This window comes from Heterocephalus glaber, unplaced genomic scaffold (assembly GCF_053883595.1).
Source record: "Heterocephalus glaber isolate CG9 unplaced genomic scaffold, H.glaber_assembly_v1.0 deba00000122, whole genome shotgun sequence".
In the NCBI taxonomy this organism is placed as follows: domain Eukaryota; kingdom Metazoa; phylum Chordata; class Mammalia; order Rodentia; family Bathyergidae; genus Heterocephalus; species Heterocephalus glaber.
Genome location: NW_028258138.1, coordinates 39800778 through 39826552, shown reverse-complemented (window position 1 = coordinate 39826552; position 25775 = coordinate 39800778).

Below are 25775 nucleotides of genomic sequence, written 5' to 3'. Positions count from 1 at the left end.
ACTACAGTAACACCCAACTCCATTATCAGCACACTCATCTAGTTAAGCAGGATATAGAATTATTTGGGTGGTGGTGATTTTGTCAGTTGTGCATGACACCAGTTGTATATAGTTGTATATAGTTGTATATAGTTGGGCATATAAGTATATGTTTGACTTTAGAAAATGTAAGTAAATAAAACTAATCCTTCATCCCACATAATTTGAAAACCCTTTTCTAGAGCTCTTGTGATTCTCTAGTCCTTGTGTTTAAAATTTGTCATGGAAATAAAGCAAGTTTCATTTAGGTTATGAAGTGAAGATTTCTTTTGTTTCTTCTTTGTCCACTAGCATGAACATTTCACCACTCCTTCAGTGTCCAGGTCTTTGTTACTTTTTTATGGACACTGATTTTCCACATAGTGTGATATGAACTAATGTTTGTCTCCAAGGAACTCACTAAATGTGTTTCTATAACTGTCTACTAAAGACATTTCCAAGGAGTTTTAGGAGAAAATGAAAAGAAAAAGGAAATTTTTTCCTTTTAATAGCATCTACAACCATTTCTATTGTTTAGCAAGTATGGTGTAGTCTTTAGAGCACTGGTGACAAACTCAAATGCTTCAGAAGCCAAAGAGATGTCAGAAAAATTACCCAAAATTTAGTAATAGGCAAAAGACTTTCTAGATGTTCATTCAGTGGACCTTTGAATTTAAAATTCTATTTACTGCCTATTTTAGCAAATAAACAGAGAAGTTAACTTCTAAAGTTTTCCCCAGTACAAACAAAAATAAAATCTTTTCTTGTAAGAGGGTCAAAAAAATCCCAATGGGGGGACTTCCAGGAAGATAGTGGAGTGGTGAGCAGCAGAGAAAGAGCCTCCCCAAAATTTGGTCTCCTGACACTGGAATATAGCAACACAAGGAGGAGAAGAAAGTAAGAAGGTGCCTGGGACCCAGGAAGGATCTCAAGTGAGAAGTGAAGTCCACTGGGAGTATAAAGAGAGACATTTCAGCAACGAGGGAGATAACAAGCATCACTCTCTCCCAGAGCCTAGACTCACAGTGTGGGAATGGTGGATTGAACCTGCAGATGCAAGGTGACTTACTGGTGACCACAGAGGCCTCCACAGAGAAACACACCAGTCGAAGGGAGCAGTGGGCACAGTGGACTGCAGCAGCTCATGAGTTATCTGAGTTCAGACGTCACCCAAGTGAGGGTGATTGGTTGGTAGCCATCTTAGAAAGGGGCCAACTGAGCTCAGAACTCAGAACAGTTATGGCTGACTCCATCAAGTGGCTCCCAGTGTTTCAACGTGTGTGCCAAGTTCAAGTCAGCCAGAGGCCAGGGAGTGAAGTTCAACATCCTCTCGGCATAACATCCATTCATAATAAAAACCCTACAGAAAGTTGCTATAGATGGTCTTTATATCTATCTGATAAAAGCCATCTAGGAAAAATTGACAGCCACCATCATACTAAATGGACAAAAACTAAAAGCTTTCACTCAAATGAGGAAAAAAGACAAGGATGTCCATTGTCATCACTTTTGTTCAATATAGTTCTGGAAACATTAGCCAGAGCAATTAGACAAGAGAAATAAATAAAAGGAATAAGGATAAGAAAAGAAGAAGTTAAATTATTTGCAGATGATATAATACTCTACATAGAAGACCCCATAAACTCCACCAAAAGACTTCTAGATTTGAAAACAAAATTCAATAGCATAGCTGGATACAAAGTCAACACTCAAAAATCAATAGCCTTCCTGTACACAAATAACAAACTCACTGACAGAGATACTAGAGAAACAACACCTTTCACAATAGCATCCAAAAACTGAAATACCTAGGAATCAATCTAATGAAGGAAGTAAAAGACCTTTACATTGAAAACTAAAGTACTCTGAAAAAGGAGATCAAAAAGGTATCAGAAAATGGAAAGATACTCCTTGTTCTAGGATAGGAAGAACCAGTGAAAATAGCCATATTTTCTAAATTATGATACAGATTTAATGCATTTCCAATCAAAATTTCAACAACATCTCTCACAAAATTCTAAAATTCATTTGGAACCAGAGGAGACCTAGAATAGCAAAGGCAATTTTGGACAACAAAGGCAAACCAGAGGATATCAAAATCCCTGACCTGAAATTATACTACAAATCTACTGTGATTTAAAAATAAGCACAGTACTGGCAAAAGAATGGAGAAGATTAGAAAATGCAGAAACAACTCCAGACATACTCAGCCATCTTATCTTTGACAAAGGAGCCAAATACTTTCATTGGAAGAAAGATAGCCTTAATAGGTGGTGCTGGAAAAACTGGCTTTCCACATGGCAAAGATTGAAACTAGACCCATGTCTGTCACCATGCACTAACCTAAAATCAAAATGAATCAAAGATCTAAATATTAAAATGGAAACACTAAGTCTGCTGGAAGAGAGAATAGGTAGAATGATTGAGGACATAGGAGTAGGCAAAGATGTCATAAACAGAACCCAGACTGCACGGGAAATACCACAAAGAATCAACAACTGGAACTGCATCTTATTAAAAAGCTTTTACATAGCAAGAGAAGCCAACAACAGAATGAAGAGACAACCTACAGTATAGGAAAAAAATTTTACCAGCTATTCACCAGGCAAAGAAATACTATCTAGAATATACAAAGAACTCAAAAAACTCAGACTCTCCAAATTTAAAAGCCCAATCTAGGGCCGGGGATTTAACTCAGTGGTTCCATTGCCTGCTGTGCAAGTGCAAGGAGCCAAGTTCGATCCCTGGTACCAAAGAAAAAAAAAAAACCAATCCAAAAAATGACCACCTGGAATGAATAAATGCTTCTCAAATGAAGTAAAAATGGCAAATTAATATATGAAAAAATGTTCAACATCACTAGTCATTTGAGAAATGCAAATTAAAACACCAAGATTTTTATCTCACTCCACAAAGAATGCCTAATATCAAGAAATCAACCAACAACAAAGGCTGGTGGGACTGTGGGGAAAAAGGAACTCTTCTCCACTCTTGGTGGGAGTCCAGACTGCTGCAACCATCATGGAAATCTGTGTGGTAATTTCTCAAAAAATTAAAACTTGAGGTTCCATTTGACCCAGCTGCTCCCCTTCTTGGTATCTTCCTCAAAGAATTAAAAGCATCATACCACAACAATATGCGCACCAATGTTTATAGCAGCACAATTTGTAATAGCTAAAGCTTGGAAATGGCCCAAATGTGCACTAACCAGTGAATGGATAAAGAAGATGTGGGTTTTTTAAACAATGAAGTACTACTCTGTTATAAAGAAGGATGAGGTTCAGACATTCATAGCTAAATAGATAGGCTTTGAGACCATACCCTTAAGTGAAATAAGTCAGACACACATATTTAAAAATTGTATTGTTTCTCTGGTGTGAGAAACTAAAAGTGGAAATAAGGACTAAAATGCATAATAGATATTGGAAAATGGGAAGATATTCAAATGGGAAGGAGAATAAGGGAGGAAGGATGGAGAAAGGAAGAGAGGGAGAAAGGAAGGGAGGGAGGGAGAAAGGAAGGGAGGGAGGGAGAAAGGGAGGGAGGGAGAAAGGAAGGAAGAGACAAGAAAAAAAAGAAAATAGAAAGAAAATACAGAAATAAACTTCTGTATATAGAGATGAGAGGGGGTTGAGGTGGGGAGAATGGAAAAAAAGCAGGATATATCATGTATAGGTGCTAATTCCGTACAATGAGTGTCATCATTATGTATGCCTAAAATGTACCAATAACTGTTTTGCTACTAAAAAATCCCAATGATTTATTATCCTTTAAGGCATTAACCAGTTTTAGATCAACATAATTATCTCCTTGGATATATGTTTCTTTTATATTTATATGAGTCATGGTTTTACCATTTTGAATCAGATAGTCTAATACAATACAGTTAATATGAATTTGCTTTTTTCTTTAAATCATTTTATTTCTTTAATCCTGAATTAAAAATCACATAGAAGGCTACTCATTTTTTTCACTATGACATTTGTACATATGAATTAGGGTCTAATTTACAAATTGTTAAGTGAACTAAAATATGTACTAACAAATTTTTACAGAATATAGGAACATAAAACTAATTTTCTCTATGTGGACAATAATTTGTATTTGTAGATATAACTTCACACTTACTTTTAATAAGTACTTCACACTTGTACTTTTAATAAGTACAAATAATGGCATATAAAGATATGCAGAAAATTTGACAAAATGAACATTTAAGACATATTCCTATACTATATTATTAACACTAGCTAGTGAGACAGGCTGTTATTAAAGTATTTCTAGTTGATATGACAGGCTTCATCTTTCTCTGCCTTATGATGACAACAAGATAGTTCAAAGATGTTAAAGCAGAGGAAACTCTACGTGTTAGCAGTGATGAAATATGACATACCATTTGTCAGAGAATTATAAGCATGAAAGGAAAGATAAGTAACACTTTTTGAGTGACAAAGTGAGAAGGATTATTTTTGTTAAGATAATCAGGAAAGTCTTTTTGGAGAAAGGGGTAGCTAAGACGGCCTTTGATAAAGTGAGGTTTTACAATCTGAGCTGGTCCATCAATGTGACATACAGTTAGGAAAAACAGCAAGAACAAACTGAAGAAAGCATGGGTGGTTCTTGGGAAATAGCAAGTACACAGGGGAAAACTTAAAGAATGTGCAGGGATTGTAGTGGACTGAATTGTGTTCCCCAAAATTTATAGGAGCATGCTCTAACCTCCAAAGTGACTGACTGTATTTGGAAGTAGAGGCTTAAAGGAGAAATGGTATAAGCCCACAAGTCGCAGCTCAAAGTTCGCAGCCTCAGTTGTTGGCGGATTTTTTCCTTAGAACCTAAGTAATAATTGTTTGTGGAAATCCCACAATTTCTCAGAAACAGCAAATATCCTAATTATTTTTTTGACAGGAGATTTGCAAGTAGCCAATCTAAGGGCATTATACAGTTCTCTTTAATGCTGATTGGCTGCTTCCCTGTAACCCATTTCCACAGATCTACCAGCATCCCACATCAGGTTACTGTACTGCATGTAGCTATCTCAAGTGTTCTTGGTTTTGTTCTTAAAGCTCTACAATCTGTAAGATCCCTAAGATGCCACCAAAAGGCCCTGCGCATTCTAAGGGCTTATTAATATTTTATTAAATTAAATTATATAACTGTGGGAGACATAGCAGCATATTTAGCATTTAAACTATAAAAATAGGCATTTATAAGAATTTTTCTAACCATATCTGAAATTCAGATTTTCACAATTTGCAGGTGCTCTAGGAACATAACCCCTGAGAATTTCAGGGGTCCACTGTAATTAAAGTTAAATAAGGCCATAAGCGTATGACCCTAATCAATAGGATTTTTGTCCTTATAATTCTTGGAGGAGGCAACACAAATCTTTCTGCAGGGATGAACAGAGGAAAGGCCATATGATGACACAGTAAGAAGATGGCTCTCTGAAATCTAGAAGAGAGGTCACACTTGATCTTGGACTTCTGGCCTCCAGAACTGCAAAAAAATTGTTAACTGTTTAATCACCTAGTCTGTAGTAATTTGTTATGGCTGCCTGAGCAAAGACAAGGATATGGTGGCATGTAATACCAATAACAAATCATACAATTCAGTAAATCACTATCTTTTGCTAATATGCATGCCACTTTGTGTATAGCATCTCTAGTTTGCAAAACATTCTTCGTCATAAGTTTTATGGTATAGCTAAAGGGAAAAACCCAGAAATTTGTCCTGAATCACAAAAATCCATGAATAGAAGAAAACTTCAAATTCACTGTAGTATAACCAAGAGTGTTCTGGCACCAGCTTGTCCACAATCTTGACAAGTGATAATGCACATCTCTTTCCAAAGGCATATGCTAGACTTGGTTGGAGGAAACACACCACAGAAACTGAGAAACAATACAAATCAAAGCTTGTTTTCTCAAAAAACTGGTTGTTGGGCATTTATCATACTACTGATGGCAGTATATTGTCTCCTACATAAAAGGGAAAGAACCTGGTATAACTATTGGTTAAATGTGTTTATTGTTGCTACATAACACCATTAATTCATTCAAGTTTAGTTATTATCAACAGATAGCAGAATTATACTTAAGATTACAGTCAATAAGTATTTTGTTCATTCTCTATTAACAAAGAAGAATGAGTACTACCTAGTGTTCTTACCCAAAACAAAAAAATATCATTTTTGTACTATTTTGTAAAATTTTGTACTTTAATTGAAGATCTGATTTTCTATTTTATTCTGGAGAAATGTCAGCTGAAATGTCTGGCAAAGCAGGTACAAAAAATAGCACTAGGGGGACAAAAATTCCTAGAAAAAAATGTCATGTTGGGTGTTAAATGTAAATTTTATGATTGTACAAAGCAGTTGAAGGTTCCAGAAATTGGTGGAGAAAATGGATGGTAAAATTGCTTATTAGGGATTGCTATACAGTGTCTTATAAAAAGCATCACATAACATGTAGTTGGGACAGCAGTGAATAACAATGCATGAATGGTAGTGAAGGAAGCTGTGGCTCATCGCCAGTTCTCAAACTCTGAGGAATTAATTAGAAGGAAACAACAATGTTGAGTATATTTCCATAATTTTTACTTCCCAAAGGCGCTCTGGAGCCCATTCTGAGTATCACATCCATTTTTAACAACTATCATTTGCCTATGGTTTTAACATTATGTGGGATAAGAAGACTGTTTAAGTTCAAATAAGATAATAAGTTGTCTTGAATGTTATTTTCTCCTTAGAGAGGGAAATAAATTCAAATAAGTTATATATTATTTACTGGTAAAATTAACTACCCTAGTTCATCTGTATATATTGGTAGGCATAATCAAGTCAAATAATGATATCAATATATTAAAATATTTCAATCACTTATGTATTTTATGTTAATAGTTTAAAACGTCTTATACTAACTTGCATTGTTCTGTCCATGTTTCTAAGCTAACAAATAGGAAGGATTGTACTCTAAGAGGAAACACAGAAATAACTGCTCAGTAATGATTCAAATAAAATGTTTTCATTTGGAAGAATAATTTTTAATAAGGATGTTTATGATTTTTAAATAATTGAGCCTTAGAACTTTATGAAAATATATTGGGATATGTGGAATATTAATACTCCAATAACTTGATCCAATGATTTGAACATGAACAGAACAACCTAAAAACCTATAGACAATATAACAAAAACATGGTTGACTTCAAAAGAGCTGTAAAACATGAAACAGCAGAAAAAAGAAACTAAGGAACTTTGAAGTAAAAATGAATACCTAGTTATACATTATATAAATATGATTAAGACGTGAAGATAAAAGATCATCTTAGGGGTTGGGGTAAAGCTCAGTGTAGAGAATTTGTTTTCGATGTGCAGCACCCTATATTAATGAATTAATGCTTAATAGCAAAAATGGTGATAAATGAAAAAAGAAAAAGGAGTCTGTTACTTTTTTATTCTTGATTAGGATTGACTTTGGACATTAAACTAAATAAACACATAGAACTAAACTAGTTGACGGTACATTTGCACACAAAGTTAAATTTAAAAAGATGAGAAAATTGGATAAAATTAAATTCTGAGATAAATTAATTGGATTATGTAAAGGGACAGAATATTAGGGGTACTCTTATTCAAATGCTGACTAAAAAATGCCACATTTATAATCTTTCTTATAGGAGTTTCAAAATGAACATATTTATGTGAAAATAGGGAATACAAATTTTAAAAGCTTTTTCTATAGAGATATATTCAAACATTTTGGTAGAGCATAAAAGGACTCGAACAATTCATTCCTAAGAAATAACGTCATATGCAAAAAATAAAGTACATAAAGATGTCTAGTACTGTATTATTTTCAACAAGAAAAACTTGGAAATAAACTTTTTAACAGTAAAGGTTACATAGATATTTATCCATAGTGTAGCAAATAAGTGTCTATTAAAATTAATGAGAAATAATTCATAATGACATGGGGAAATGCTTAAATGAAAAATATGAGTATGTAGTCTATACATTCATGCTCATATCCATACTAAATGATACAAAGTACATTAAAATTTACTACACTCTGCATTGTATGCTGAAATAGATGAAAATTATACTTGTTTATATAGAAGTTGTGAAATTCTAGATGTTTCTTTCCTTTATCTTGTACACATACACACACACACACAGAATTGTACAGAGCTGATCCTCATACTTATATATGGTCATTATGTTCTATAAAGTCACTTGTTTAAGTCATTGTCTAACTGACTTAAAGAAAACTGAATTAATACTTCTGAGTAAAACAAAGAGGAAGATTCCTATGTTTCTGGTCATAATATTTTCGTTAGCCAGTCAACACATAAACTTGTTTTATATGCATTTCTATTTAAAGAAAATATTATTTAATACAAATATATTCCTTACTTATGATTACATGCAGTATTTCTTTATAATAAATGAATAGCTATGAATAATTTAATATTTTCCTGATTTGGAGTTTCATGATCACAAATTTCTTTGGCTTTCAATCTCAAGGCAGTGATGCCTACTACAAGTTTTTCCTTGGTTGTCATCTCATTAATTCACAAATTTCGCAGTTTTCTATTTTTTCATATCTTCATCAAGCACTATGCAGGTTAGCCCTAGCACTTTTTGAACCAGCCTCACATACAAATCAAGGAATTTCCCCTTCCTTTTCCTGAACATACCCTATTGTTCATTCGCTAACATTGAACACAAGGTCAACAGTACTATAACCCATACCTAAATAAAGCTTACCTTGCACATGTATTTTCTTACAACACACTACAATCTTATTTTTAGAAAGCTATCAACACTTCAACCCCATACTTAGAGGTCATTTAAAACAATTCATAAACAAAAATCACGAAAATGAGAAAAATATGGCACTAAATTAACCATAAAAAAATGCTTATCCACAGTGTAGGAACTGAAACAAGGCAGAACTTTGCCTTGGTCTTGTTAATGAATGAATGTGTGTGGTTGAGTGACCAAAAATTTCTGCTGCTATGCCCATGTCGATAAATTATGAATGACTACAAAAACACCAGGAGTATTCATTTTTGGGTGACAAAAAAATTTGAGTGTAATTTAATTCAGATACACATTATACATACCCATTATTCCTGGATAATGGGGATCATATATATTTGTGTGTGTGCACATGTATGTATACATGTATAACAGTGCATTATATTCAAATGTCTTTATACCTAGAAATATAATTGGATAAGAAAGAAATAATTTGATGACAAAGATTATCAGGTTCCTTTATATAAAGAAAAATCCTTTAATTATTCACAACAAAAAATAAGTGTATTAAAAATATATGAAAATTAATATTTAAACAATTTTCTTTGATTATGTATTAAATTGGTAAATACAGTATTTTCCAAAGAAATATTTTAATATATTTGGACAAATATATAAAACAACTAAGTTTTATGCTCATTGAGGCAGGATTGCGTAGGAAATATAAAAATAAATTTTAGCCTATGGAAGAGCAAACACAAAAAAACGAAAACAAAGTAGGAACACACCTTATTTTATGGAACCACTTACTAAATGATGAGGGCATACTGCTGCCAATCACCCTATGATTCTGCTCTATTCCAATGGAAATCATGAATTGGCAAAATGCAGCTCTGCTAGCAGTCCTGATGTCACCAGATGACCCTGGATAATTCTGGCTGTCAGTTGTTGACACAGCCAGCTGTTGATAATTGCTGCTGACTTGGTCAGACTGTTGACTCTACCAGGTGCTGGTCTTCATCAGCTGCTGGTCTCTGGAGCTCTTTTGCACTAACAGCAGTTTGTGTTTATTGGTTTTTTTTGTTTTTAATGACCATGTGTTCACACAGGATTTTTATCCTGAGGAGATTTACAGGACTTTTTGAGCCCATTCTTCTGAATGCATAAATCACAAGCAGATTTGCAGGAACTCCAGAGTAAGTCTTTTAACAAGGCCTGTGCTGCAGGACAGTGGGGTCGGTACACAGGAAGGAGCCCTTGTAAACTACACTGTAGAAGTGGCTGGGGAGTGCTGCTTCTATAGTAGCTGCAAGCCTGTGTCAGTGAGGGGCAGGGCTGAAACCAGGAAATCTTCTGAAAGGCTTGCTGTGAAGGTTGGGTATGCAAATAAGAGGTCCAAATCCCACAGTCCCTGATCTTAGTCACACCAGGGTGTCCCCCTCCCTTCTTCCAAAAGGCAACAGTAGAGTCTGAAGTGGTGGGATTGGGGGAGAGGTGCCACACAGCCTGGCTGCTCTCATGTTGGAGTGGAGAGAGGCAGTTTGATAGCCAGGGAGGATACTGCTAGGTAGACAGGGAGGAGACTAAAACAAATTGTCCACATCCATTGAGGCGAGTAAAGGGGAGCAAAAGGAGGCAAGGGGGCAGGATATAATGGCCACCAGCCAAACTATGTCCCCTCCCCCAACCTACAGGGGAAAATAAGAGTCAGGTGCTTCTCATCTGCCTTAATATTAAATAATAAGAAAATTAGGGAATAGTAATAGCTTAACTGGGACTTAATATGTGTGATGAAATTTACACATATATTTTAGATGCTTACATGCTACTCCAAGTTTAACTATAAATATTGTTTTATTAAGTGATTTGCTAATCTAGACAAAGCCACTTGAACCCTCTCCATCTTGGTTCCTTCATTTGTAAAATGAGAAGGTAGATCTATCACTAGGAAGAATGATTGAAAGCCTTATTCAGTGATGTTCTGGAGAAGGCTCATTGGCTCATGAAAAATGAATGTGTTAAATCTCTGATAATTTCACTTTTGGTGACAAATTGGTAGATTGGAATTGATCATAGTGAGAGTTTTTATATCAGAGAAACTGGCAGATGATACAAATCTGCCTCCCCATCCAAACTCAATGTTTAAACATTTGCCAACATTCTACTTCTCACAACATTCCATGCCTTATAACAAATTACTGATGCCTAGGACTTATTGGGCAGTAGTCTATGTGCTAGCAGTACAGCTATTCTATTGTAACAAAATACCTAAGAAAATCAACATAAGAAAAAAAAAAGTCTATTTTATTTCATGATTTCAGTCCATAGTCATTTGTTTCCATAGTCTACAGTTCTGTAGTAAGGCAGTATGCCATTGTGGGGAGTGCATAGTGGAACAAAGCTGCTCACATCACGGAGAACAGGATGTGAAGAAAGAGTAGGTGCTAGTGACCCAGAATCTCCTTCAAGGCTATGCCTCTGATGATCTAACTTGTTTCTATGAGGTCCCACACCCCAAAATTTCCACCACTTCACAATAGCACAAGCTGGAATGCAAATCTTTAGCTTATGGGCCTTTGGATAGCCTTTAAGATCCAAACCATTATAAACAGCCTTAATCAAATCCTTACTTTTGTGGGACTTTTGTTTTGGGGGACTGTGAGTGAGGTCATGAAAATCAACAGACAGTTCAAAATAATATGATTTGTGTATTAGGGATAAATACTCTGGAGAAAAACAAAATAGAAACTTCATAGAATATATGTTATATATTATACATATTTGTCTTTTTATTAGCATATGTTTGTGATACATAATTACATGCATCTTGGGGGAATATTGCATCTTCATTTTTCGTTTTCATTATTTTTATTCCCTCATCCCTCTCCTTCCTCTTCCCCACCTTGCCAGAATCCCTTGAGATCATGATACCAGGTAAAATAAATCAGATACTGAAGGTTAAATATAGCATGGGTTATATAGTATGAGACCAATAATACAAATAATTTAGACAGCAAAATAAAAGAGATGTTAGGAAAAAGATGTAGACTCTGTGGAAATGGGAAAATTTATAGCTGGTATTCACTTCCAAAGGATTCTACATAGTATGGCTTTCAGAAACTCTATGTATTACTCTGTCATACCTGTCTCCTCCAACATTTTGATCCGTAGGTACACAGTTCAGTATGAAAGTCACCTACAGTCTCTAGCACTTGAATTATGTTATTGGTAGATGAGTGAAATGTTTACAAAGTATGGAATCAAAAACTATGGAAAATTCTTCAATTCATCAAATATCTAAAATAAGAGACAGAGGCCTTCTTTTTCATTGATAGTCATAACACATGTAACTCTCCTGCCTGAAACATACATTGTATGTTGTGTAGAATACAAGTCATAATTATTCTACCTAGTGAAATCATCTTTCATATATTCCTATATTAAAGCAGCAGAAATGATTTCTCACATTGAAAAGCCAAATTCCTTCAACGTTTTCTAATATAAAAATTAATAATTCATCAAGATACATTCTCTAATAGAAATAATGAATAGATTCTTGGATTATATGATGGCCCAATTAATGAAAAGGATAAATCAATATTTGCCATAAAATGGCATTTAAAATACATTATATAATAGGATTACATCAAAATAGTTACTTGCCTTCCACTCAGAATATTAAAATTTGTCACATATGGAATATATGTATAAATATATCTCAAGAAAACTAATATTTTAATATGATGATCTTAGAAATTTAAATGTTATACTAATAGTCAAGTTAAAATAAACCTATCTGAACTAACAATATTCTGAAATTGTGATCATGCTAAAATTATTATATCATTTCTCTCTAATTTATGTGTGTATAGCCAAACCCAAACCATATTTATCCCCCTCATCCTAGTCACCTAAAATATTTGTGAACACTTTGGCATCACTTTATATAAGGAAATGTGGATGGGTAGGAAGTTGAATTGGGTAGTAATATTGACTTTAATCATTTGTATTTAAATATCTTGCATTTGAAAATTTTACAAGAACATTGTGAATGCCCACCAGTCCTAGGGTACCACATAGGGCCTTCTGAATGTGAAGGCCTGCTTTTATTACCCTTATAGTACATCACCCTGCACTGTGTAGTTTTTTCCTCTCTTTTCTAAAGTATTTTCCTGCTTGCAGTTTTCCTCAGCAAACATTCTTACACATATTCCATGAATAAATGGTGTGACTTTTTTGCCCTCCAAACACTATATCATCCTATTTCTTCTACAGTAAAATAATTTTCTTTTTTTTTTTTTTTTTTTTTGCTGTGGTTTCTTTTTTTTTTTTTTGTACTAAATTCTTTTATTGGTACATTGTAGGTATACAACACAATTACATTTCTCACTGGGAATTGTACCTTTATATAATGCGTCTTGGTTCTTATTTTTTCCTCATTCCTAGCCCTCTCTTCACACCCTCCACCCTTCCCTATTTACAAAGACTTTATTTCCATTTTTCCAATTCTCATCATTTTTTTCCTTTCCCTTCTTGCCTTTCCCCTGTGCCTCCCACTACTCCTACCCCTTTGGACCTTTTCTTCCTATTTTACATTATCGATTATTCATTCTAATCATTGGTACATTTTAGGTATACAATATAATGACATTCATCATTGGAAATTTGCACCTTTACATAGTCTCTCTTGGTTCTTGTTTTTCACCCTTGCCCAGCCCTCCCTTCAACCGCTCCAGCCCTCCCTATTTACAAAAATTTTGTTCCTATTTTTCCATTTTCTCATATTAATCCCATTCCCTTCTATCCTTTCCCTTAGCCCTCCCACTTCCTTCCCCTTTGCCCCTTTTCTTCCTATTTCACATGACCTATTATACATTTAGTCCTTATTTACACTTTCAGTTTCTCACACCAGAGAAACTACTCGGTATTTACACGTGTGTCCTATTTATTTCACTTAAGAGTATTGCTTCAATGTGCATCCACTTAGCTATAAATGTCTCTAATTTCTCATTTTTTATGGCTGAGTAGTACTCCATTTTATTTAAAAAATCACATTTTCTTTATCCAGTCTCCAGTTGATGGGCATTTGGGCTTTTTCCAACTTTTAGCTATTACAAACTGCGCTGCTATGAACATGGGTGCACATATATCAGTGTGGTATGATTCTTTTAATTCTTTGGAGAAGATCCCCAGCAGGGGAATAGCAGGGTCAAATGGGATTTCCAGTCCTAGTTCTTTGAGGTATCTCCATACTGATTTCCACAGTGCTTGCACCAGTCTACACTCCCACCAGCAGTGGAACAGGGCTCCTCTTTCCCCACAGCCTCTCCAGCATTTGTTATTGGTTGATTTCATGATAGCAGCCATTCTTTCTGGAGTGAAGTGGAATCTCAGCATTGTTTTCATTTGCATATCTCGAATGACCAGTGATGTTGAACATTTTTTCATGTATTTATTTGCTATTTCTACTTCTTTGTCTGAGAAATGTCTGTTCATTTCAGATGCCCATTTTTGGATTGGGTCTTTAAATTTGGGAGGTCTGATCTTTTTAAGTTCTTTATAGATTCAAGATAATAGACCTTTGTCTGAGAAAGAGCAAGTGAAGACTTTTTCCCACATTGTGGGTTGTCTCTTCACACTGCTGGTGGTTTCTCTTGCTGTGTAGAAGCCTTTTAATAAGAAGAGATCCCACTTGTTGATTGCTTGTGCTAGTTCCCGGGCAACTGAGGTTTTGTTCATAAAATCTTTTCCTACACCAATGTCTTCAAGGGTTCTACCTAACCTCTGTTCCAACTGGTTCAGAGTTTCTATTTTCATATTTAGAACTTTAATCCATTTTTATTTTAGTTTAGTGCATGGTGAGAGATACAGGTCTAGTTTTAATATTTGGCAAGTTGAAGCCCAATTTTTCCAGCACCATTTATTAAAGAGGCTATCTTTCCTCCAGTGAGGGTGTTTGGCTCCTTTGTCGAAGATGAGATGGCTGAGTGTGTCTGGAGTTGTTTCTGCATCTTCTAATCTGTTCCACTGGTCCTCAGGTCTGTTTCTTTGCCAGTACTATGCTGTTTTTATCACAGTAGCTTTGTAGTAGCGTTGCAGGTTGGGGATTGTGATACCCCCTGTCATGTCTCTGTTACCTAGAATTGCTTTTGCTATTCTGGGTCTCTTCTTGCTCCAAATGAATTTTTGGATTTTTTTCTCAAGGTCTATGAAGTATGCTGCTGGGATCCCAATTGGAATTGCATTAAATCTATATAGCAGTTTTGGAAGTATGGCCATTTTCACTATATTAATCCTCCCTACCCAGGAGCAGGGGATGTCTGTCCATTTTCTGATATCATCTTCAATCCCTCTTTTCAGAGTGCCATAGTTTTCAGAGAAGAGGTCTTTGATTTCTTTCGTTAGGATGATCCCTAGGTAATTCAGTTTTTTGTATGCTATTGTGAAAGGAATTATTTGCCCTATTTCTCTCTCAGTGAGTCTGTCATTGGTGTGGAGGAAAGCTATTGATTTTTGTGTGTTGACCTTGTAACCAGCTACTTGACTGAATTTGGTTATTAAGTCTAGAAGACTTTTGGTGGAGTTCTTGGGGTCTTCTATATAGAGTATCATGTCATCTGCAAATAATGACAATTTGAGTTCTTCATTTCCTATCTTTATTCCTTTTATTTCTTTCTCTTGTCTAATTGCCATGGCTAATATTTCCAAAACTATATTGAACAAGAGTGGTGATAGTGGACATCCTTGACTTGTTCCTGATTTTAGTGTGAAGGATTTCAGTTTTTGACCATTTAGTGTGATATTGCCTGTTGATTTTTCATAGATGGCTTCTATCAGTTTGAGGTAGAGACTACCTATTCCAATTTTGTGTAGGGTTTTTATCATAAATGCATGTTGGATTTTGTCAAATGCTTTTTCTGCATCTATGGAGATAATCATAGGGCTTTTGTCCTTGGCTCTATTGATTTAGTGTATTACATTGATTGATTTGTGTATATTGAACGATCCCTGCATCCCTGCGATGAATCCCACTTGATCAGGGTGTATGATCTTCTTGATGATCTTCTGCATTCTGTTTGCCAGTATCTTATTAAGGATTTTTGCATCTATGTTTATTAGTGAGACTGGCCTATAGTTCTCTTTTTCAGTTGGATCTTTCTCTGCTTTGGGGATCAAGGTGATGCTTGCTTCCAGGAATGAATTTGGGAGTATTGCTTCCCTTTCAATTTCATTGAAGAGTTTAAACAGTAGTGGCAGCAGTTCCTCTCTAAATGTCTTGTAGAATTCAGCAGTGAAGCCATCAGGGCCTGGGCTTTTCTTAGTTGATAAGCTTTTAATTACATTTTCAATTTCATTGGTTGATATTGAGTTGTTCAGAATTTTTAGGTCTTCTTCATTCAACTTTGGTAATTCATATGTATCTAGGAATCTGTCCATTTCTTCTGTGTTTTCCATCTTATTGGCGTATAGGTTCTGGAAGTAGGTATTGATGATCATCTGGATTTCTGCTGGGTCTGTTGTAGTTTCACCCTTTTCATTCATAATTGCATGGATTTGGGCCTTTTCTTTCCTTTTTCTGACAAGGTTGATTAAAGGTTTATCAATTCTGTTGATTCTTTCAAAGAACCAACTCTTGGCTTCATTGATTTTTTTGTATCATTCTCTTAGTCTCCATTGCATTGATTTCTCCTCTGATCTTTATAATTTCCTCCCTTGGATGAGCTTTGGGGTTGTCCTGCTCTTCTTTTTCTAGAAGCTTGAGGTTCAGCATCAGGTTGTGTAATTGGGCTCGTTTGTTTTCCTAATATGCATATTCACTGCTATGAATTTCCCTCATAAGACTGCTTTCATTGTGTCCCATAGATTCCGATATGTTGTATTGTCATTGTCATTTAATTGAAGGAACTGTCTGATTTCTTCTTTAATTTTCTCTGTGACCCATTGGTTATTCAGAAGTGTGTTGTTCAATTTCCACATGTTTATGAAATTTTTGCAGGTTTCTTTTTCTATGGATCTCCAATTTCATCCCACTATGGTCTGACAATATACAGGGGATAACTTCAATTCCTTTGCACTTACTTAAACATGTTCTATGTGTGAGTATGTGGTCTATTTTGGAGAATGACCCATGTGCAGCTGAGAAGAATGTGTGTTCTGATTTTGTGGGGTGGAAGACTCTGTTAACATCTGTTAAGTTCATTTGTTCAAGAGTTCGATTGAGTTCTAGTATTTCCTTTCTTATTTTTAGTCTAGTTGATCTATCTATTTGTGACAGTGGGGTGTTGAGGTCCCCCACTACAATTGTATTAGTGCATATATGGCTTTTCATGTCCATTAGTATTTGTTTTATATAGTTGGGTGCACTAGTGTTTGGTGCATAGATATTTATGATTGTCATCTCTTCCTCTTGGATTCTTCCCTTTACAAGGATGTAGTGTCCTTCTTCATCTCTCTTAATCAGTGTTGGTTTGAAATCTACTTGATCTGCCAAGAGGATAGCTACTCCTGCTTTTTTTCGGGTTCCTGTCACATGCAGTATTGTTTTCCACCCTTTTACTTTCAGGCTATGAGTTTCCTTTTGAATTAAGTGTGTTTCCTGTATGCAGCATATTGTTGGATTTTGCTTCTTGACCCATTCTGCCAGTCTATTTCTTTTGATTGGTGAATTGAGACCATTAACATTGATGGTTATAACTGAAATGTATTGACTTGTCATTGCCATGACTTTTTCTTTTTGTTGGGTTCTCCCCCTTTACATTAAATTTCTTGTCATGTCAGATGGGTTCATTCTGCTTTGCTTCCTGGGGTTGTGATTCTCAATGTCTGTTCCTAGGCTATTGTGTAAAATTCTTTGGAGTGCTGGTTTGGTATTCACAAAGTTCGGAAGGTGCTCTTTGTCATGAAAGTATCTTATTTCTCCATCCATTTTGAAAGATAGTTTTGCAGGGTACATCAATCTGGGTTGGAGACTGGTTTCTTTTAAAGCTTGGAATATATCACTCCAAGCTCTTCTTGCCTTGATGGTTTGTGTTGAGAAGTCTGCTGTGATTCTGATGGGCTTTCCTTTGTATGTGATTTGTTTCTTTTCTCTGACTGCTTGGAGAACTTTGTTCTTCTGTTGTGTTTCTGGAATCTTAACAATTATATGCCTATGTGTAGATTTTTTTTTGATCAAGGCTATTTGGAGTCCTATATGCCTCACTTATCTGTATGTCAAGCTCTTTTCCCCTGCTTGGGAAGTTTTCTGCCATTATTTCTGTGAACATATTTTTTATGTCATCTGCACTCTCTCCTGTTTCTTCATTGAGCCCAATCAGTCTTATGTTATTCTTTTTTGCATCATCTAGCAGCTGCTGGATTGATTTCTCATGTTCCCTTATAATTTTGAAGCAATTTTTCTTTTCCTGGTCACTAATTGCGATCTTATCTTCTATAGTTGAAATTCTGTCCTCACACTGGCTCATTCTGCTGTGTAGACTTTCAATGGAGTTTTTCATGTCCTGGAAATCTATTTGCATCTGTTTTATGGATTCCATTTGTTTCTTATGTTGGGATTCCATCATGTTCCTTAGCTCCTCTCTAGATTTATTAATCATGTCTTGCACTAAGGGCACAATTTCTCCTGTTATCTGAGAAATTATTTCTGATTTCATTTTTTCCAGATCCCCTTTTGTTGCCAGTTCAGTGGGTCCAGGTGGTTGAGTATCAGAGGGTTCCATCTCATTTCCCTTTGGGGTTGCTGTAGGTGATCTGGAAGTCTGGTTTTGAGACTTATGTATGTGTTTTCTCATTTTGACTGTGGCGGGGGGCTGTTAGCACCTGCACGGATTACCTCCTCTGAGCTGGGTGAGGTGGGACAGGGGCCAGGAGCAGCGGTAGGGATGGTGACCCAAAAGCCCTTTCCTGTGGGCTGGGAGCAGCTGCAGGGATGGTGGCCGGGAAACCCCTTCTTCTGGACCAGGAGCAGTGGGATGGTACCTCAGAAGCCCCTCCCTCTGGGCCGGGAGTGGTGGGAGGGATGGTGGCCCCAAGCCCCTTCCTCTGGGCCAGGAGCAGTGGGACAGAAGGTGGCCCAAAAGCCCTTTCCTCTGGGCTGGGAGCAGCAGGAGGGATGGTGACTGGGAAGCCCCTTCCTCTGGGCCAGGAACAGTGGGACTCAGTACCTTGGTCTGGTGGTCTGGTGTCCTCTGCGCCTTGGTAATGTGGAATCAGGTGGCTGCCTGTCTGCAGTGGAGTGATTCGGTGTCTTCCGCGTGACTCAGGACCTCGGTAGGGCATGCACAGACCTGCCTGTCTGCAGCGGGCTGATTTGGCGTCTTCCATGTGACTAGGGACCTCAGTCTAAAATAATTTTCTTTACCATAAAACTAAGAGTTGGGTAAACTCTCTTCTTCCTCTCCACCTATCTCCTTCAAAATCATTATATGCTTCCTTACCTCTCCATTGAAACTGTTCTTGTCAAGGTCACCAAGGAATTGAATAATCTACTCATATATATAACTCCTGAAAACTTTCTCATCTCAGTTAATGGTAATTTCAAACTTCCATTTAGTAAAACCTAAATACTAGGGTTAACTCTGATTCATGTTTGTTCTCACAAACTGGCAAGATAACCCTATAAGCTCTACCTTTTAGCTCCTTCATGACTGTGATCATGGTCTAAGTTACCACCCTCTTTCACATGGCTAATGCTAGAGTCTAACTGGTCAGTCACTCTTTCTTTGTTCTCAGTAGGGCTTCTAGAAGTTTTCTCATATTATAAATCAGGACCATCCATTGCTCATAACACTTCAGGAGCTTGAATTTCACTTGTCATTGCTCTACCTCCTGTTGCATTGCAATCACTGTTTTGTGTACCTTTACATGTTCCAAATACTTAAGAGCACCTGATATATTTGTCTAATGGTTTCAAATGAATATTCATGAATATTTGATTAAATATCTTCATTAGGTTTATAAAACCAAGATATTAAATGTTAGACCAGGTGATGGCAGTCCCTCTTTAGGCAAAAGACCACACCCAACCTGAGATATTGAAGATTTTGCAAAATTCTAATAATTTATTATGAGTCATAGGAAATTCTAGTCTTCTTCAGGAATTTGCCTTGGGATAAAGGTTTCAGAAAGTGGAGAGCAGATTCTGAGTTCAGGTCATCAGAGCTATATAGCCCAGTGCCTTGGGAGTCTGGAGCAGATGTGGTTTTCCAAAGGCCCAAAGTCATTCTCTGTTAAATTCAGTCTGAGATCTTCCATAACATACAATACTTAGTTCACTTATTCCTGTCTCTTTCTTCAACTCTTGAAAATGAAGGCCTTCTTGAAGATCCTCTGGAGCTTATCAGTGAGAATCTAACTTTGGTTGCATCATGTTGCTTGTTTTTTCCCATAGCCTGAACATTTATCTTTATTCAACTTATTTTTCCTTATTCAAGCAAACTCAGAACAGAGTTGAAATCTAGTTATACTTCATCTGAGAGAAAATATATAGGCAAAAGAATGTCTTATTCACAACTGCAAAGATAGACAAAAAGACGAAACAGATGTAGATACTCACTAACCAATTAGTCAACATGTTACCCAGCAATGAACACGTTCTTCTAAAAAGTATTTGGTTGAGATACCAAAAATAGAATAGTAAAGCAAAGTTATAAAAAATTGCATTGTTTTACGCATTAACAAATTGAAACTCTTAAAGATACTCCCGGAAACCACCAAACATATTAATTTGCCTTCATGATAAGGTGACATTATTTTATAAGATTTTTTATTTAATAATGATAAAACGACTAATATTCTTTTATAACTGCTACATGTTGACAATATTCTAATTTTTGTAAATGATTTTATCAGTAGCAGGTGGAATAAACTCATTGTTTATATACAGTTTTCATTTGAAAGAGAAATTAATGTTTAATTTTATTATCATCCATTGAGAATAGTCATTTGAGCAATTTACAACTAGGGAGTCCTCATTATCTGTAAAAGCCAAGTGTAATCAATTCAGTTAAATGCTTCAGTGAACCTGAAAGAATTACCCCCTAAATACTTATTCTGATTACTTGCCAAGACTATGTATATAGTGTACAAGCTTCAGAAATACAGCTTTGAGCTTACTCTCCTAAATCATGAAGTACATCTTACTTGGATCAAGTCAACTCTTGGTAATTACAACTGACTCCACTTTCCTTGTTAATTCAACATGCAAATAGTAATGGTTTTGCAAATGCTCCAGTTGGTCACATCTAGCTGAGGTATATATAATTGGCAGACATAAAAGTATGTCTCTGAATTGTTCCAGTCTATGTGTGTACAAAATGTATACGTCTAATCTTGATCTCCCTTTGAACTTCAGGTTTCTATATTCAATTACTGGCTGGCTCATTTAACTATCCAAACTTGAATTTTACCTTTCTACCCATCACTTTGCTGTCCCTGGTATTTCCTATCCCATTTGTTGGCTCCACACTACCTTCCCAATTTCCTACCCCAGACACAACTACTACCCTTTGGTTCTTCCTATACCTCAGTCTACATGTTCAGCCAACTTCCACCTCCTGTCTATTCATCTTTTCATTGGGGTTCCCTGGTGTGTTGTTTCAATTCTTCAGACATTAATGTACATATGAGTCACCTGAGATCTTATTCAGCTGTAGCTACTTATTCAGTCTTCCTGGAGTCAAGAATAGAATTCTGCATTTTAAAAATTTTCCCAGGTGAGGACAGTGCTTCTAGCCCATAGACTATTTTTAAGTAAGAAGGTACTCAAAATTTTCTTCGAGTCATGGATGCTACCATGATCCAACATTCCTGTCTGCAAGAACCTTACATTCAGTGAAAGAAAACATCAGAGAAGTACTAAGAAAACATAAGGCAGAGTAAACAGGTAGAGTATAAAGGGAAACAGGAAATAAATAGCTTTATAGGTTGCTCAGGATCAGTCTTTTGGATGAGGATACTGGACCACTGCTGAAAGCCTCCTTTCACTTATTCTTGCCTCTCCCCTCCACTACACTGTATCCAAAATTATTTTTCAAATCATATGATTGTGTCATTCTTTTTCCAAAAGTCCCCATTGGCTTCCATCTTTCTGTTAGGAAGATTACATTAACTTTCCTCATTTCCAATACTATGTGGTGAAGTAAACAGTGGCTGGGTAATCTGAACATGTAACAAATTCTTTCCTCCTTTTAAATTCCTGCTTGCTGTATCACTGCCATTTTTAAAGATTGCTACCAAATCTTTCTCTTCACTGTTAAATGCTCAACTAAATCTAAAGCATTTTTTCCTTCACCAATTTTGATTTTTTACAAAAATGTACATTACTTCATTTCTGAATGCTTGTAATAAAAAGAACCCAGAAGTCTTTTTATATGTCATATTTCAGTTTCTGAGAATTGTGTGGTCAATAAATTTAGAACTTATTTAAATGCTTGTACATTTCCAATACCTCACTTGCTATGAGAAAATACATTTTTTTCCATTTTCAATAAGCAGAAGCATAATCCTGTAACAGCATTTTATCAGAATTTAAAGGAATGACATTATAGATTTCTGACTATTTTTAAAGTATCATTTCTTTTACACTTTTTGCATTTCTAAGTATGATTAACTCACAGTTTAGCCCTGAAATCCAAAAATCAAAAACTGTTAATCATGAAATCTTATCAAGAATAAGGTAACAGGCACATCAAATCCTATGTTAGGAGGCCTTTACAAGATGCTTGTATCTTCTCATATGAACATGTGATTCTCAAGAAAGCTTCAGAAAATCAAGACCACTTAGTGTTTCGCCTGTTAAGATCAATCAAATGTAACTTTGTGGGATACTGGTAAGGTCAATGGGTTAAGTTTTTATTGCTTTTAGTTTTCATAACACTTAGTAATTTGAATATAATTCATTAAATGTACTCTAAGAAGAGTAACTGAATTGTATGGTAGAGGGTTAAGAAACAATATTGACAAGGGTAAAATACTCTCTCCTTAGGAAACTTCCACAAAATAGCAAAACAAACTGAAGAAAATAAATGTCAACATCAGACCCACAAAAATCAGGATTTTGAGCTTCTCTCTCTTTCCAATTAAAATTCCCAGAAAATGTCTAACAGTATAGAGTTAGTAAATAATGCCAGTTGTTTTGGAAAACTCAGTAATGAGACTTAGTAATTTTCATAATTGGGATAGGAGGCTTGAATCGGATAGTTTTTCAGCTGTAAGCTATATCAACTGAATTTACTGGCATGAATTTAGCTGGGCATTAGGCTGAATCAGTAGTTGGTCTCCGTTGCTGGTCTGGTACCTCAGGAGTCAAAGGAAATGCCAGAAACTGACTTGTCCACTCTTTCCAACAATGGTCAGCTTCTTACATGGTGTGGGACTTTTAAAATGGTTTAACTGGAAGTCTCAGGTCCCTTAAGCCCTAGTCCTGTAACTATTGCAGATAGGTAAGTTAATTAGATATCTTGTATGCAGTTAGGCCTGGGCTACAAGGAGCCAACATGGGGGACAGTAAAGACACATTCACTGAATGCCAGCATTATAAAAGGAGAGAAACTACCACACCCATGTAGGAAGAATAGCAGTGATTGATATTCTAAATAGGTATCAATCAACTGGCTCGGGATAAAGATCTTCCAAATAAAGATTCCTGACCCACCCCTTGCTCAGTTCCTTCTATGCTTGCTATGTGATTTGTTTCCCCATTGGGTGCCCATTTAATCAATATTACCTGGGTGGCTGTACTTGTGATCTCATTGGATGGTCATGGTTTTGTCCTACTTCATGCCCACCTTGTAAATTTCCACTGGGTCTTATAGTTTTGTCTCACTTTGTACCTGCCTCACTTCATGGTTTTGCTGTATAAAACATCTTTAAAAAGTGGGGTAGACAGAAGTGTGGGACTGCATAACTCTGTAATCATAAAACTCCCCTAGCCCCAACTGTGATTGAATGTGAGTAAATAGATAAAGATGCTTGTTAGCTCTGGGACACTAGATAAGATCTGTATCAGCCATAAGGTCCCAAAGTAAATTACTCAACTCTTTGTTCTAAAACTGATGTTTGGACACTGCTATCTATAGAACAATCTACAAACATCTGCTGACCATCAGTATGTGTCAGCTGACCACTAACCTTTGTTCCTCTTCTGTAAATTTCACCTGTTAACTTCCCCTGCAACCCCCTATAAAAGAGCCTCGGACTCTGGGCTAGTTGCCTCTCTAAGCTACTTTGCTTTGGGAGTGCCGTCTGGCCAGACTAAGGTCTGTTTTACTTTCCAACTTGTCCCGTGTGTTCCTTCCCGGGTGTTCTTCGCTGCAGTCAGCTCCTCAGAGCGTTTGGTAAGGCCCTCGGTCTTATATTTTGGTGGCCCCAGCGAGATCCCTGGGTAAGGATCCCCGGTTCAGCCAAGACTCTGTGGCAGGATCCAGCAGGAGACCCGCAGGCATAGACCTCAGAAAACCTCTGGAGGTAAGTTTTTGGCTAGTTGCAACTGTTTGTTAAGTCAGGAGTGAGGTGGCTGGTGGGCCAGTAAGCCTCCCCTGACCCCAAGGTTCCTGACAAGGAACAAGGGAAGATTTAGTTTCACTTTTGTTGTGGCGCCTATTCGTCTTGTCATTTGTATGTTAGTGTCCTATCCGTTGTGTGTTTAATTTTGAATTTCTTTCCAAACCATCAAGGACAGAGATGGGAGGATCCTGCTCCAAGACTACCCCATTGGACTGTTTCTTCACTAATTTTAAATTGGCTTTTTCCCCCAAGCAGGAGGATGAATATGGGGTTAAATTTTCTCTCGGGAAAACTTCACTCCCTGTGTCAATTGGAATGGCCAGCCTTTGGAGTTGGATGGCCATCTGAGGGCTCTTTTGACCCAAGCCTCTGCTGGGCAGTATGGAAAAGGGTCACTGGGCACTCTAGCCATCCTGATCAGCTTCCATATATAAATATCTGGGTTCAGGCTTTTCAAGAGCCTCCAGCTTGGTTGCAGCATTGTTCCTTGTGAACAAACTCTAGCATTTTGGTTATGGGCCCAAGGGAACCCCAAGAGGTCAAAGCCTGGGCTCCCAAGCCAGTGCTCTCACAAGATCCTGATCCCTTAGATCCCTTTATAAGACCTCCACCCTATGTGGAGCCATCCTCCTCCTCTGATAAAGCTGGCCCCAGATCTCAAAACCCTTTCTACCCTCCTCTTCTCGAAGAGGAAAAATCTCTGGATTCTGTAACCTCCCCCTCCCATACATGAACAGGGGCTGCTTATGGTCCCAGGGGGGCTCCCACTGAAGGGGCTAGTTCAGTACCTCTTTTACCTCTTCGGGAAATAGAGCAGGGTCATTATGTCTATATCCCTTTCTCTACCAGTGATTTGTATAATTGGAAACATCAAAATCCCCCCTTTTCAGAAAAACCCCAGGCTTTGATCTCCCTCCTAGAATCTGTTTTTCATACCCATGACCCAACCTGGGATGATTGTCAACAACTTCTCCAAGCCCTTTTTGCCTCCAAGGAAAGAGAAAGAATTTGAGGGCAAGCCATAAAATCAGTATTGGGAGGAACAGAGAGCCCACTTGATGAGCAACAATGAGCCCATATTGAGGCGCAACTTCTGTCCACCTGTCCCCGGTGGCAAGGTAATTCCTCGGGTGAGAGAGAAGCTCTCCACAACTACCATCAGCATCTCCTAGCTGGCTTGAGGGGAGCTGCTTGAAAGCCTACCAATTTGAGCAAGGTAAGCAAGGTCCTCCAAGGACCTGAGGAATCCCCTTCTGCCTTTTTGGAGCGTCTGTTGGAAGCATACCATATGTATACTCCAATTGACCCAGATGCCCCTGCAAACCGACAGGCAATTAATTTGGCTTTTGTCACTCAGTTGACCTCAAATATTAGGAAGAAATTGCAGTGGATGGAGGGATTTGAGGGAGAAAATAGGGAAAAATTGATGAGCGTGGCAGTGAAGGTGTTTAATAACAGGGATCCTTTTGATGCCAGAATGGCTAAAAAG